Consider the following 17,500-nt stretch of genomic DNA (forward strand, 5'->3'; position numbering starts at 1 on the left):
AGGGTACTCTCAAGCTTTCTTCTCATGTGTGGCAGGACCCGGATGGGGTACCATGGGTGTCCACTGGGGTTTAGGTAGAGAAGGTGGCGGTCCCAATTCTGCTATAATTTGCACTTTCGCTTGCTGTCTCGTCTCCGTAGCCAAGACTTGTGGGAAAAGGATACGACTCAGCAATATGACAGATCAGCATCACGTAGCTGTCGCAGATCAAGCAACGCGGATCTTCGAAGGCACAGATACACAATCTTGTGCCTGCATTTATCTCGTTATAATTTGCTTTCTTTTTAGTTTACCTTCTGTGACATCACACATTCTCCTCTGCCCGAGTAAACCTGACAACATTGAGATTACCAAACAATTCTTCTTCACCCAAGGGGTTATCTACTGCATTGTAATTGTCCAGTGACTACTTTCCTCTTGGTAAGGGTAGAAGAGACTCTTTAGCTTTGATAAGCATTTCTTCTAGGAGGACACTCCAAAATCTAACCACTGTTCTCTAGTCTTGGGTAGTGCCATAGCCTCTGTACCATGGTCTTCCACTGACTTGGGCTAGAATTCCCTTGCTTAAGGGTATACCCAGGCACACTATTCTGTCTTAATTCTCTTCCTCTTTTTTTGTAGAAGTTTTTATATTCTATATAGGCAATACTTATTCTAATAATGTTACTGTTCTTAATATATTTAATATTCCTTGATTCCTTTCCTCACTGAGCTATTTTCCCTGCTGGAGACACTTAGGCTTATGGCACCCTGCTTTGCCAACTAGGGTTGTAGCTCAGCAAGTAATAATAATAATAATAATAATAATAATAATAATAATAATAATAATATCACAAAAAAAAATTTGATTACAAAATCTGAATATTTGTGAAGAAATTTAAATATTTACAAATTCACAAATAAATTTTCGATATATGACTTTGGAGATGAAAAAAAGTCTTCCACAGAGGATCCAAAAGACAACAGCCTCCTCCAAACCCTCTCCAGACAAAGAATTCACTCCTCCAGAGCCTCCTTCGAATGCCATACGCAGTTCACGTTGGAAGACTTTTCCATCCTCCTCCGAATGTCAAGTAATGTAAAGTGGGATGGAGTTCCTCTCCACCAGTCATCATACTGGGTTTTCCTGTTAAGGCGGCTGCCCTGCTATAGTTAAACTAACAAAGTGCACGGTTCCGTTGCGTTGTCTTGATAAGTTCGAAGTTGGGTCCACAGGCCCATGACCAAATCTCCAATGTTCATTTAAAATGAGAGGTTTTACCATCCTCTTCCTAATATCTACACTTGTTAGCTATGCTGTATTCTTGTTAAGGTCAACGGTCTTTGTAGCCTTCCACTTCAAAAAATTATTCTCAGGCATAGTCTATGATGTATGTAATTGCAAATGTATATATATATATATATATATATATATATATATATATATATATATATATATATATATATATATATATATATAAACATGTGGCTTCCGCTATCTCACTACAACAAGTATTCTTCATAAGGGGAAAAATCGATTCTATGTTGTTTCGTGGCATTTATTCTGCTGACTTCAGTTATAGCCATTCACTCGTGATTTTCATTGAAGCTACAATTAACAATGTAAATACACTTCAATATAAAGGGTGACATAATAGAAATATAATTACAAAATCCCAATATTTTTGAAGAAATTTAGATATTTTAGAATTTACACATAAAATTCTTGTTAAATGACTTTGAAGATGAAAACAATCACCCAGGAAACCTACAGAAGATAACATCCTCCAAACCCACTACAGGGCCTACATCGGATGCCCAACACAGTTAACGCGGGAAGTATTGACAAAGCCAGAAATCCCTCACCCTACAAATTATGAATGGAAGGTTGAAGCTAATAGTTTTGCTCATGTTTTGGAGTAGCTTCTTCCCTGTTGTTTGATGGATTTTCCTGCTGATGCTGATGCCCTGCTATAGTTCTACTTTCCTTTCCAGCGAAGTGTACGGTCCCACTGCTGTGATGAGTTCAGTTTTGCAAAGTAGCTATAGTTCTACTTTCCTTTCCAGCGAAGCGCACGGTCCCACTGCTGTGACGAGTTCAGATTTACAAAGTAGCTTAAAATGAAAGGCTTTATCATCCTCTTCCAAATGTCTATACTTGTAAACTACATTGCATATCAAATTCTTGGATCCGTTTGGGGCAGTATTGTTCCCATCGAGCCGCTATATTCTTGTTAAGGGCAATGATCTTCATACCCTTCAACTTCCATAAACAATTCTTAAGCACTGTATTTGTCAGATGTAACTATCAATATTTATGGATAAACATGTGGCTTCTGTAATCTCACGGCAACATTTAATTTTTGTAGTGTTAAAACAAGTACAGACATTCAAAAGAGGATGGAAAAGCCTATCATTTTGAGCTATTTTGGGGATATGGTCAGGAGCCTGAAGACCTGACTTCAAACTAATTACAGCTGTGGGGCCATGTAAGGAAAGTGGAACTATATCAGGGAAGAGGCATCAGCAGGAAAGTCCAGCAAACGACAGGGAAGAGAGTTGCTCAAATAGGATGCATGGAATAAAAAACCATCGCAGTTTTCATTGGTTAACATTCAGAGAAGGATGGAAAAGCCTTCCAGCGTGAACTGCTTTGGGCATCCGATGAAGGACCGGGATGGAAAAGCCTTCCAGCGTGAACTGCTTTGGGCATCCGATGAAGGACCGGGATGGAAAAGCCTTCCAGCGTGAACTGCTTTGGGCATCCGATGAAGGACCGGGATGGAAAAGCCTTCCAGCGTGAACTGCTTTGGGCATCCGATGAAGGACCGGGATGGAAAAGCCTTCCAGCGTGAACTGCTTTGGGCATCCGATGAAGGACCGGGATGGAAAAGCCTTCCAGCGTGAACTGCTTTGGGCATCCGATGAAGGACCGGGATGGAAAAGCCTTCCAGCGTGAACTGCTTTGGGCATCCGATGAAGGACTGGGATGGAAAAGCCTTCCAGCGTGAACTGCTTTGGGCATCCGATGAAGGACCGGGATGGAAAAGCCTTCCAGCGTGAACTGCTTTGGGCATCCGATGCAGGACCGGGGAAAGTGATTTCTTCATATGGAATGAGTTTGGAGGAAGTTGTTGTCTACTGGAGCCCTCGTGGAAGGTTGCTTTCGTTTTCAGTCATTTATCGACTAGTTGATTTGCAAATTTTTAAACATCTAAATTTCGTCACAAATACTCAGATTTTGTAATTACCTTTCTATTGTGCTACTCATAATATTGAAGTGTATTACCATGGGAAAATAACCGATTTCACACGTTTCAATTTACAAAATTTTTTACTCATTATTCCATATAGTTTACCATTTGATGTTGTTATATAATACTTAATGAGTTACAACTGATTTAGCAGCAGTATTTGCTTTTTCATTACTATCAACTCCAACATGGCCAAGATCCAGCAAATTTTAATATTTACCCCATAAGAATACAATTTGTTAAGGTACTCTTTAATTTGCAATACCAATTGATTCTATGTGTGTAACCTTCCACGACACTTCTCATATAAGAATACTATAAATGACAAACTTAAGAGTCAGCATATCTTTAGACATTGTAATAATGTTATTTACTTCAGCCAAGGAGATTATACGACCGAGTTGGTTTATCTATTCAGTTATTTATCTGTCTGAGTGACTGTTGACCCGTTAACGTCAAAACAACTCGGCGGATTTTGAAGTTTTCACCACAGATAGATCTTAGGTCATGGACAACCCCATTAAATTTTGGAGAGGATCTGAATCAGGATCAGCATTCTAGATCCGGATTTGCATTTTTCGCCATTTTAAACATACGCCGAAACTGCTCAGGATCCGCATTCTAGATCCGGATTTGCATTTTTCGCCATTTTAAACATACGCCGAAACTACTCAGGATCCGCATTCTAGATCCGGATTTGCATTTTTCGCCATTTTAAACATACGCCGAAACTACTCAGGATCCGCATTCTAGATCCGGATTTGCATTTTTCGCCATTTTAAACATACGCCGAAACTACTCAGGATCCGCATTCTAGATCCGGATTTGCATTTTTCGCCATTTTAAACATACGCCGAAACTACTCAGGATCCGCATTCTAGATCCGGATTTGCATTTTTCGCCATTTTAAACATACGCCGAAACTACTCAGGATCCGCATTCTAGATCCGGATTTGCATTTTTCGCCATTTTAAACATACGCCAAAACTACTCAGGATCCGCATTCTAGATCCGGATTTGCATTTTTCGCCATTTTAAACATACGCCAAAACTACTCAGGATCCGCATTCTAGATCCGGATTTGCATTTTTCGCCATTTTAAACATACGCCAAAACTACTCAGGATCCGCATTCTAGATCCGGATTTGCATTTTTCGCCATTTTAAACATACGCCAAAACTACTCAGGATCCGCATTCTAGATCCGGATTTGCATTTTTCGCCATTTTAAACATACGCCAAAACTACTCAGGATCCGCATTCTAGATCCGGATTTGCATTTTTCGCCATTTTAAACATACGCCAAAACTATTCGACGGATATTGACGAAACGTTCACCACACATAGATCTTAGGTCATACCTGATCCCATTAATCCAGATTCAAACTTTAGTTTCTGGACAGAATTAAGTCAAAACTACTGGATGTATTTTGACGAAATTTCCACCCCAGATAGATCTTAGGACATGGACTGTCCCATGAGATTTTGGTGATGATTCGGATCCGAATCCGAATCATAGATCCGGATTTGCATTTTTCGTAATTTTAAAGATAACGTCATAAGGTGATAGGGTATTTCAGTGTCTAGATATCATAATGACCCTTAATCAGCTATCTTGGTTGGAGATTTGGAGAATAAGTATTGTCTATCCAAGTTTAGAATGTTCTTCCACCAATAAGATTGCTAATACAAATAAGACGGTGTCCTTGAAAACCATTATGATGTAAGATTTTAGCAGTGAACATCTCTCAATAGTACCTTATACCTTTTGAATATCCTCAAATATAGCTTCTGCGATTTGCTTGATTCAATTTTCCAAGTGTGTAGGGGAGCCAAACGTAGATCATTCCATTTGCATGGTAAACACCAGCTCAGCCTATAATCTAAAATATTTTCCAAATTATTTTTTTTAAACACAATTACTGGTCAGTGAAACTGGTCTAAAATTGTTTAGTTTACTAGGATTTTTACCTGGTTTAGCTTCTGGTATTACCAAGGTCAACAACAGTGGTTACCAACCTTTTTTTCCAGTGGTGACCTCATTTTTCATTTTAGCTTAGCTTCATCCTACTTTCTACAACCCCTCTCAAATATCAAAGCTATATTCTTAATCTCTTTCTTTTTTATACAAAATACAAATATAATTGATTAAGGAGTATATCAGTAATGCAACATAACTGTAGTAACTTTGTTTTATCATGGGAAAAACAAATATATGCATTTATATACATATAAAATTAGCTAAATATATAACTTCTTCATTAGATACACATGTAATAATGATCTCCGATTGTGAAAAAATGTTGTTTACTGGAACAGCAGACTATTTATCTTCGACAAATGCATTTAATATGGGAAATATGTAAGAATTTTTTCTTCTTTTTTTTTTGAACACCCATAAAAATCCAGCTTTATTTGGAAGGTATTTAGTTTTTGTGCAAAATCAAGACGCCATTAAAGTAGATTTACTTTGTCTTTGGAAAGTTTCATAACTGTCAAGACAAGATTTTTTAGATACACATATTTATTCTTGATAAACTCCGGTCTCTCATTACTGAACTTTGGATGTTTCGATTCGAAATGACGTCTTAACTTATTCGGCTTCAGAGATTCTTCTAAGAGCACTTCACTGCACACAATGGGGTTTTTATTTTAATGCTGAAATATGGCAGGTAAAACAGACGTTAATCTAGTCCTCCATAAATTTCCGTTTCTTTCATTATTGGCCAATGCTATTTTCACAACAACCTATTGTCAAGAAAAAAAGACTAAAATATCGTAAAAATCGTATGGTAAGTGGAAACTCAAACGAGAGAGAGAGAGAGAGAGAGAGAGAGAGAGAGAGAGAGAGAGAGAGAGAGAGAGAGAGAGAGAGAGAGAGAGAGAGAGAGAGAGCACTACATTTCATGAAATGAAACTAATTCCAATAGACTCCTTAATGCTAACATGAATATTATAACATGAAACTGGCAACGTAAGAACCGGTCACACCACAGCAATCTTAGAAAGTTTGACACAATATAAAAAGGTTCTGAGAAAAGCAAAAGACATCACTGTAAAACTGACTGCCCCAGTTAATCATAGGATTAAAAAAAGGTGCTAAAAAAGGGACGCAATTCAGATTGAGTACGGTCATTCTATCCTTTCTCTTTTAGATTTATATATATCGCACCAGGTCGGAATGAGGCAAGATTTGGGAAAAGCCTACTGACCATCCTTTACATTCAGATCTCCCTGGACAATTCTATCCTGTTCGTAATACTAGGCAGGCAGTTAACTCTAATAGCCAGGCCTTGTCCTTCATGAGGCTCAATACTACGCAGTACTCTAGATGTTTTATTCCAGCCTTTACCAAGTTGTGGAATGATCTTCTTAATCGGGTAGTTGAATCAGTAGAACTTCAAAAGTTCAAAGTTGGAGCAAATGCTTTTTTGTTGACCAGGCGGACATGAGTCTTTTTATAGTTTATTTATGACATACTGTATTTGTTTTTGATGTTGTTAATAGTTTATACATGACATGTCTGTTTTGACGTTACTTTTTTTAGAATGATTTATTGTTAATTTGTTCTCTTCATTTATTTATTTCCTTATTTCCTTTCCTCACGGGGCTATTTTTCCCTGTTGGGGCCCCTGGGCTTATAGCATCTTGCTTTTCCAACTGGGTTTGTAGCTTGGATAGTAATAATAATAATAATCCCCTTAATCCACTGGTATCAGGCAAAGCCCCTTTAAATTATTAGCATGCCATTGCGACCTATAGGAAATTACTTGGCGATCCTCCGGGGTTCGGGAACTTACGTCTAGAGGGTATAAAACCTCTTGTCAGATGCAGCTTTACCTGTGGAGTAGGATTAAAGGGCGAGGGGCGTTACGTCACAATAACCTTGTCAGACTCCTTAAACCTATAGAGATCCTGCCTTTACTTACGTTTTTTTCCTTTTCTTAACCCTTTCATAAAATAATCTAAGCTATCCGATAATTAAATAGCCATATAAAGAATCTTAAAGGCAATATTCACAAGAAAGACCATTAGAATGTTTTCGCTAAATATCAACAAAATTAGCAAACCTGCTTCTACTTTCTTCATTCTTTTCGTTTTCGAATATTATTTTCTGTTTTCCTTAAGGAAAATAATATTCATTAAAAGATTATATTTCATAAGGGAGTGCAAAGGAACGTTCTAAACACTAATATAAACACTTTAATATGTATCCATAAAATCAAATTACTCACATATCTTAACCGTACGTTACTATAGTCCATTTCTTTTATCGAGGCATATTTGCAGACTCGCAACGGTGCCCTTTTAGCTCGGAAAAGTTTCCGGGTCGCTGATTGGTTGGACAAGATAATTCTAACCAATCACCGATCCGGAAACTTTTCCGAGCTAAAAGGGCACCGCCGCGAGTCGGTGCAAATATGCATCGCTAAAAGAAATGGACTATAGGTATGTGACCTCCTTTTTTGAAGCAGCTAATGTCTCTGTTCAAATTCCAAATTCCAAAAAAGTAGGGCAACGAACAAAATATTTTTTGACTTATGAAGGACATGGGATGTGAATGATTATTACATCAGCTAGTATAAGGATCGCTTCTTCTTTTGCTATTAACCCTTTTACCCCCACCATAAGGTTAAATTTCGAGCACATTTTGGTATATAATTTTTTCAAATTGCTCTAAAAAGCTTAATTTTTGTCCTAGAGAGGTCAGGTTGGTCTCATTCTTTTGGAAAATGCCTGAAGTTTCTCATTAAATTATCAAAAATATGTAACAATATATAATTACCGGTGTTTTGCAAGAACGTACCGGTACGTCCTTTGGGGGTGAAAGGGAACACACACTAGCCCGCTGGTCAGAATCAAATATTTTATACATACACTTTAATTGTTTAAGAAACTATTCACTATATTTTAAGAGTTCATCCTCTATAAAACTTGAGGCAACATTCCTTGTGTGCCATCTCCTTTTGTTACGCTGCTCTCAAATGTTCATACTGCGGAAGCTCGCAAGAATTGGAACCGCCAATTGTATCATAAACCTTTGAAGTCATCACTGTTATCATTCATATTAAAGTCTTATGAGTAAAATAAAATTGCTGATAAACTGAGCTCTTTCTTAAAAGAATTTCCTTCGTCTACGAATGATGTGTCCTTATTGTACGGGAAGTGGGAAAATGGGGCAGGAGTTACATTTTCGCTGTTGTAGCTTTGACCTTAAGAGTTATTTTGTCTTTTCTTAAAAGGTGAGCAATACTCTATTGATTTTTCCATTAGCTGGTTAATTACACGGATATAGTCAGTTGTTGCATACCCGCTTCTAAAGCCTGCCTAATTTCCTGGTTAATTAAATTATAGGTGGTTTTCTATTCGGTCTAATATGGTCTTTGTAAATATTTAATATATTACTAAGAGTAAACTTAATGGGTGGTAATGTTTTTAGGTCTTTTGCGTCTCCTTCTATGTGAATAAATGTAATGATGAAGTTTTTCCAAGTTGTAGGTATAGAGCATTCTTCTAGACATTTTGTGTAAAGTTCAGGAAGTTTTACTACTAGGAAACCTCCTCCATCTATTATTAAACCATTTTTAAGGCGTTATCGCCAGCTGTTTTCTCTCTTCGTGCCTCTTAATTCTGTCTTTACCTTTCATGCTGTACCAGGTAAGGTATTTCCTTATTTTTATTGCCTAAGTTATTTCTTATATCATTGTTGTATAGCATTGAATAGAAATCCTCTGTGATTTCTATCACTCCATCTCTTTTATCAAAAATATTTCCATTTTCACCCTTTAAAGTAAACATCTTTTGGTGACCTGTCCCAAGTCTACCTTTCATCAATTTGATGTTTCTTTCTTACTGTTTCCTCGAATGAATGATTTGAAGTTCTCTGGCATCCTGACATCGAATGTCATTGACACCGATATCGTTTATCATAAAGATTAAAAGAATATTCAATTAAAACCAGAAAAGTAAATATGTTATAAAAGTTAAATAGCATTAAGAAGACCTGCTACTGATGTAAATTTAAAAATGCCACTAGCATTGTACGACAAATACTGTCCAAGGATCTTGGCAAGGATGAACCTGCCATCCTCACCCAGAGACTCAAACAGATATCTATTTCTTTCTGTGCTATAAGTGGAGCATTCAGTCAAAATACTGGCTACTGTATAATCATATACTGTAGTTCAGCCAGTGTGCTGCCGGCCTGGCTAGCACCTGGCGGCACGGTCCAGCCGGCATGTCGCCGACTGGACTAGAAATTAGAAAAGACACATATTTGTGTATCCTACCCAGCCAATTGCTGTGACCTTCCCTTCCAATATCAAAGCCATAGAGTTTCCTGATCAGGGAAGCTCAAAGACAAGGGTTCTAACCTTTAAGAATAGAAAGCGTACCACCACTGGCCCTTCTAAATTATTTAATATTGTAGGGTAAAATGTAAACTGATTTCTAATCAGAGTATTGAAGAAATTCTATTCTTTCAATATAGGATTGGTCTCAGCAAACGCCTGGGCAAGGATACCCAAGATATGTTGAAAAATAACAACTGGTATAATATATACAAGAGTTTTCTATCTGCAGTATATACTGTACTGTAAATATACTGACTATTGTATAATCATATACTGTAATTCAGCCGGCATATAGCCGGCATAGCTAGTCCCTAACGGCACAGTCCGGCCGCCATTCTAGCTGAAAGCGAGAGAGAAAGCATGGAGTAAAGGACTGCCTTATTACTGTGTATTTTTACACTAAATAAGGATGCAAATATAAAATTTACTGCCTTTCCCCTGGAACAAGGTTCAAATGGAAGGGGAGAATGTATCATTTAGGCTCCCATCCAGCCACAAGTACCGTTGGCGGCATAGTCTGGCCGGCATATGGCCAGCAGGCTAGTACCCGGCAGCACTGGTACAGTTGGCATGCCGCCGGCTGAGTCAGTACCTGTCGGCGCCGGGTTAGTACCCCGGCAACAGGACTTGTGGCCGGCACTCCAAGGGAGGACTGAAGAACCTTGGTGACAGAAGGGTCTCCCCTCCGGCAGTCGGCATGGCCGCCGGCAGCCAGTTACTATGTAGGAGCCCGGCCGGCCCCGCAACCCGCCGGCAAGCGGTGAGAATGCGGGGCGACGACCATGGTAAAAGGACAGAGAGGGGCAGGGAAAAGGGTCCTATATCAAGTGTGAAAGGCGGCGGCAATGTTTCCGCCCCCACTACACAAAGGAGAAACTCTATTTCAGTATCGGCGCCATCCAAGGCGGCAGAAGAATGTCTATTCTTCTACCTAGGGGCTGCCGAAATAGTGTTAGAAGGGGCCGGCAGGTTTGCCATCCCCTCTCAACAAAAGAGAAACATCATTTCAGTGCCGGCGCCATGCTAAGCTTGTAGAAGAATATTTATTCTTCAGCCCAGGGTCTGCCAGCATAGGACTAGTCTTCTAAACCGCAGGGAGAAGGTGGCGGCAACATACCACCACCCCAGGTACGGTTTAGGGAGACTTAGCCTCCTATGCCGGCGGCTATAAGCCGGCAGGGGAGTGACTACTCACTCTGCTGGCCTGCCGCCAGCAAAAGACTGAATACTCTGAGATTCTGTCGAAAATCAAAGCCGGACACTCGCCGGCAAGGTGGGAGACAGAAAAACCCTAGCCTAGTCAAGCCGGAGTAACTATTCTATGGCAAGACCAGAAAGGGTTGCCGCCTGCAGTGGCACTCAGAGGGAAAGAAAGATTACCCATGACTCTCAAAGGAGACAAGTAACGATTTATATAATTCTAGGAGATATACTATCTCCCTTAGAATCGATATAACGATACAGAAGGATAAACAGGAAAATATCTGAAAGTATACTACAGCGCCTAGGTTAGGTAACCTTGGCAGGACGAGATCTGTATACGATCGACAAAGGAAGAGGAGAATTATGCATACCATAAATATCTTTACAAGTATAATTATGCCTAAATAGCTTCATAATTTATTAATGCTATTTCAACCGTGAAAGTCATTCTACTAACTAAATAACACATGCCTAACGAACGACAGCGCCCATGGCGCCTCCGGTAACAGGCCTAGCTCCTAAGCACACTAAATTAGTTAAATTTCACTGTGAAACAGGAGCTGAAATATATACATTGTAAAGAATCAATACTCAACTTTCCAGAGGCGAAAGAAGCTGGAGATTGCATAATAATCCTCGCAGAATCGATCGAAAAGGTTAGGTCAACAGGGAACACCACCGTGCAAAATCGCTACAAAATTAGGAATGACCGCCATCTTGAATATGGTGCCATCTTAATACTCAATAGTAGTATGGGAAATAGGGTAACCTTGATAACGGCTCCCCTTCCAAAATTGCCACTCTCCCCCCCAGGCGAAAATGATATTCGGGGCGAAGATCGCTATGTGTCGTATCAAGAATACGTCCCCTGATTTATGCGATATCCTTAAGAGAATTTTAAGGATCGCATCAGGAGTTAGAATTCTGGAGACCTAAAGGTAAATTCTCTGGGAATATCACTGTAGTTTATATATCCCTTGGAAGCTACTATTAGGAGCCTTCCATCAGGACGACATGGCTTGAGCCCAAAAATTAAAGTTAATCTAGCAAAGGCTGGTCTGATGTAAAAGTGTTTTACACACCATGGGTTAATTTATCATGAATAAAGTTCTGATAAAAGGCAGTGATGGGGGTTCACAGATACTAGGTCTGAGTCCTGCGTACAAAATATAATGTTTACAGTTTATGAAGTGTTTAGGGATAGGTTCAAGGTTCTGACAGCATGTGAGGAGAAAGTTCAAAATGAATGTTAACCAAAGTAAGGTATGAGGGTAAATGCAGACAGGAAATGAAGCAATAAATATCAGTAAGAAAAGTGTAACAAGTGATAAGAGAAGGGAATAAGTGGGAGAAGCATGAAAGGAAACTACAGTATATATTTACAAGGGCATAGGTATCTTGCATGAAAAGGCTTAACTCAAACCTTTATGGAAGTCAAGTTATATTGTTCCACTAAAATGAGAAAAAAAGCTGAAACTATTGGAATAAATATTTGTCACATTATGGAAGAGAAAAATGAGATAAATTAACATGAAATGTACATTTGCAGAGTAACATCAGTGCAGAAAATACATTGGCATATCGTCACCCTCATAAACTAACTGCCTAAGTCATTTTCTCCACTTGTTGGGAAATAAAAAAAAACCTTCTCATTTCCTAATTCTTTATATCATTGTGTTGAGCTTCAATTAACAAATTCTAATTCACAAATTCTTCTGTAAAGAATTTTTTAATTGAAGCTCAAGACAATGATATAAAGAATTAGGAAATGAGAAGTTTTTTTTTTTTTCATTTCCCAACAAGTGGAGAAAATGACTTGGGCAGTTAGTTTATGAGGGTGACGATATGTGAAAATGGATTAGTGACCTGTGAATATTTTGGGTACACGTTGAGAATAAAGCACGCAATGTTAATCTATGAGTACAATGAGGACGAAATATTACAACACAACTCTTGTACCCGAAAAGCATGAGTAAATCCGAGATAGAAGTATATGGGGAAATTCCATTCCAACTGTATGCACACGTAAAAAAAAAAAAAAAAAAAAAAAAAAAAAAAAAAACATATAATACGCCGGCCATTCTATAAAACAGAGGGTCATTGACACTGGCATATATAACAAAAATCGTAACAAAATATGACTGAATATCCGCTATTATACAAAAACAGCAAAGATAATATATTGAGAGAAAAAAAGGGGAAAAAAAATCGGATCATAACACTGAACTCATTGCAGTGTCAAATCCTCTTGAACTCCGACCTCCCCTGAGTGGGCTCCTTCTTGCTATAGTTTTGAAGCTTCCAGGTCCCCTAACAATGATATACGGTTCACTAGAGATGGCAAAGAGCAATAGCAGTACTGTAAGCGGCATGCCACTAGAGTCAATTTTTTGTAGTGAGGCAGATTTGCACCGACTCGCAGGAGTGCCCTTTTAGCTTGGAGAAGTTTCTTGATAGCTGATTGGTCGGAAGTATTTTTGTCCGAATACTTCCGACCAATCAGCGATCAGGAAACTTTTCCAAGCGAAAAGGGCACCCCTGCAAGTCGGTGCAAATCTGCCTCACTAAAACAAAATTGACTATAGTTACGCATTACTTAATTGCCGAATGTATTCATTTCTTTATTTGTACCTAGTTGTTATACAGTACTATATTATCAAGTTAAATTTAGCCATCTACATCATCGAAAACACTGACTGTCCCCCTTCCTTATAGGCAAAGATTAATAGACGGTAATCACTCGGCCTTTCTTGCCTCAAGAAAGGAAAAAATAAAAATTTGCCAGATGAAGGAAACGTGGAAGTCGCCTACACCCAAATGAATGGGAAAAGAGAGGAGGGAGAAAAAACATGCCCCCCCTTTTTTTTTTTAAATCACGTCCCTAAATTAGTCTTTCACAGCTTGTGGCATGGAGTACAATATAAAGAACCTCCCCCTGGTCCAGTCAGCGTTGTCATGGGTAAGTGTGAACTCAATTATATGTCCTTAATACAAACGACAAATTTTAAAAGCTCTCAACCACATGCAAGTGCTTATAAACTTTAACATGCTAAAAGTAGAAAAACACATCAATCATAAAATTCCATGACAAATTAGATTAACATTTTTTTTTCGCTATGACGATCAAAGATAAAATGGCGCGCAATATAATTTGCTCATTTCATAGGTCCAAAATATGAATACCAACAAAAAAGATACGCTGCGTAATTAATGGCATGTCATTATTTTCCCCACATGCGATTTAACAGGGTAATAAAATTCCACAGGAGTTTGCTCATACAAAATGGAATGCCAGATTAGTAATTATCTTCCAAATTAATTGATGTGAAAAAAAAATCATCATTAAAATCCTTAATTTTAAAAATCATTCTTGAAATGAATGAATTATCATCACAAGAGATTTAAAAATCGTTCTTGAAATGAATGAATTATCATCACTAGAGATTTAAAAATCGTTCTTAAAATGAACGAATTATCATCACTAGAGATTTAAAAATCATTCTTGAAATGAATGAATTATCATCACTAGAGATTTAAAAATCATTCTTAAAATGAATGAATTATCATCACAAGAGATTTAAAAATCATTCTTGAAATGGATGAATTATCATCACAAGAGATTTAAAAATCAGAATCGTTCTTAAAATGAATGAATTATCATCACTAGAGATTTAAAAATCGTTCTTAAAATGAACGAATTATCATCACTAGAGATTTAAAAATCGTTCTTAAAATGAATGAATTATCATCACTTGAGATTTAAAAATCGTTCTTAAAATCAATGAATTATCATCACTAGAGATTTAAAAATCATTCTTAAAATCAATGAATTATCATCACTAGAGATTTAAAAATCGTTCTTAAAATGAATGAATTATCATCACTTGAGATTTAAAAATCGTTCTTAAAATGAATGAATTATCATCACTTGAGATTTAAAAATCGTTCTTAAAATGAATGAATTATCATCACTTGAGATTTAAAAATCGTTCTTAAAATGAATGAATTATCATCACTTGAGATTTAAAAATCGTTCTTAAAATGAATGAATTATCATCACTTGAGATTTAAAAATCGTTCTTAAAATGAATGAATTATCATCACTAGAGATTTAAAATCGTTCTTAAAATGAATGAATTATCATCACTTGAGATTTAAAAATCGTTCTTAAAATGAATGAATTATCATCACTTGAGATTTAAAAATCGTTCTTAAAATCAATGAATTATCATCACTTGAGATTTAAAAATCGTTCTTAAAATCAATGAATTATCATCACTTGAGATTTAAAAATCGTTCTTAAAATGAATGAATTATCATCACTTGAGATTTAAAAATCGTTCTTAAAATGAATGAATTATCATCACTTGAGATTTAAAAATCGTTCTTAAAATGAATGAATTATCATCACTAGAGATTTAAAAATCGTTCTTAAAATCAATGAATTATCATCACTAGAGATTTAAAAATCGTTCTTGAAATGACTGAATTATCATCACTAGAGATTTAAAAATCGTTCTTAAAATGAATGAATTATCATCACTAGAGATTTAAAAATCGTTCTTAAAATCAATGAATTATCATCACTAGAGATTTAAAAATCGTTCTTAAAATCAATGAATTATCATCACTAGAGATTTAAAAATCGTTCTTAAAATCAATGAATTATCATCACTAGAGATTTAAAAATCGTTCTTGAAATCAATGAATTATCATCACTAGAGATTTAAAAATCGTTCTTGAAATCAATGAATTATCATCACTAGAGATTTAAAAATCGTTCTTGAAATGACTGAATTATCATCACTAGAGATTTAAAAATCGTTCTTAAAATGAATGAATTATCATCACTAGAGATTTAAAAATCGTTCTTAAAATCAATGAATTATCATCACTAGAGATTTAAAAATCGTTCTTAAAATGAATGAATTATCATCACTAGAGATTTAAAAATCGTTCTTAAAATGAATGAATTATCATCACTAGAGATTTAAAAATCGTTCTTGAAATCAATGAATTATCATCACTAGAGATTTAAAAATCGTTCTTGAAATCAATGAATTATCATCACTAGAGATTTAAAAATCGTTCTTGAAATGACTGAATTATCATCACTAGAGATTTAAAAATCGTTCTTAAAATGAATGAATTATCATCACTAGAGATTTAAAAATCGTTCTTAAAATGAATGAATTATCATCACTAGAGAATAAAATCTTCCAAAGAAAAAATTAAAAAGGCCCGAATTCAAATCTGTAAATTGTTACCCCAAAAAATGACAGGCAATATTTGAATTTTATACTTCAATTATGATTTATATATAAAGATCTTTTCTCTAAACATAAAGATGAATTTCATCTTTATTGATATATAGTTCTATAATGATGAGAAACTATCAATCTCCGGTTTAAATCATGACAAATGCTGAAACGGATAGAAACTATACAACACTAAAAATTTACGAGTACAATAGTACAAACTTCTAAACTAAAAAGAACCGGAAGTAACGTATGATTTTACCCCCACCATAAGGTTAAATTTCGAGCACATTTTGCTATATAATTTTTTTAAATTGCTCTAAAAAGCTTAATTTTTGTCCCAGGGAGGTCAGGTTGGTCTCATTCTTTTGGAAAATGCCTGAAGTTTCTCATAAAATTATCAAAAATATGTAAAATTATGTAATTAACAGTGTTTTGCAAGAACGTACCGGTACGTCCTTTGGGGGTGAATGGGTTAATAGTTAGGACTGTGTATGTGACTGGCGATATAATAAGGAAATTCCAGTTACCTTTCTTATATTTCCATGTCTTCCTTTATCCCAAAACCATTTCTTTTCCCTTTTGACCCTCATTGAATCATTAATATATTTCTCTAATCGAATCGACCTAAAAATTAAAATTCCATAAAGCGGAAAACAGACATGTGCCCGTTCTTGAATCAGGCTATAGAACAAAAATTCTTGCGATAGCAACTTCAAAACAGACATGTGCCCGTTCTTGAATCAGGCTATAGAACAGAAATTCTTGCGATAGCAACTTCAAAACAGACATGTGCCCGTTCTTGAATCAGGCTATAGAACAAAAATTCTTGCGATAGCAACTTCAAAACAGACATGTGCCCGTTCTTGAATCAGGCTATAGAACAAAAATTCCTGCGATAGCAGCTTTAAAACAGACATGTGCCCGTTCTTGAATCAGGCTATAGAACAAAAATTCTTGCGATAGCAACTTCAAAACGGACATGTGGCCGTTCTTGAATCAGGCTATAGAACAGAAATTCCTGCGACAGCACCTTCAAAACGGACATGTGGCCGTTCTTGAATCAGGCTATAGAACAAAACTTCTTGCGATAGCAGCTTCAAAACAGACATGTAGCCGTTCTTGAATCAGACTATAGAACGAAAATTCTTGCGATAGCAGCTTCAAAACAGACATGTGCCCGTTCTTGAATCAGGCTATAGAACAAAAATTCCTGCGATAGCAGCTTTAAAACAGACATGTGCCCGTTCTTGAATCAGGCTATAGAACAAAAATTCTTGCGATAGCAACTTCAAAACGGACATGTGGCCGTTCTTGAATCAGGCTATAGAACAAAAATTCTTGCGATAGCAGCTTCAAAACAGACATGTGGCCGTTCTTGAATCCGGCTATAGAACAAAAATTCTTGCGATAGCAGCTTCAAAACAGACATGTGGTTCTTGAATCCGGCTATA

At 36.7% G+C, this 17,500-nt stretch overlaps 1 protein-coding gene across 2 annotated transcripts in view; it reads left to right on the forward strand.

The window, feature by feature from the left end:
* Positions 1–17,500, forward strand: part of LOC137642542 (pyrokinin-1 receptor-like) — a 613,424-nt gene that overhangs the window by 412,163 nt on the left and 183,761 nt on the right. The window lies entirely within an intron of this gene.

Source organism: Palaemon carinicauda, chromosome 1, assembly GCF_036898095.1.
Source record: "Palaemon carinicauda isolate YSFRI2023 chromosome 1, ASM3689809v2, whole genome shotgun sequence".
Lineage (NCBI taxonomy): Eukaryota > Metazoa > Arthropoda > Malacostraca > Decapoda > Palaemonidae > Palaemon > Palaemon carinicauda.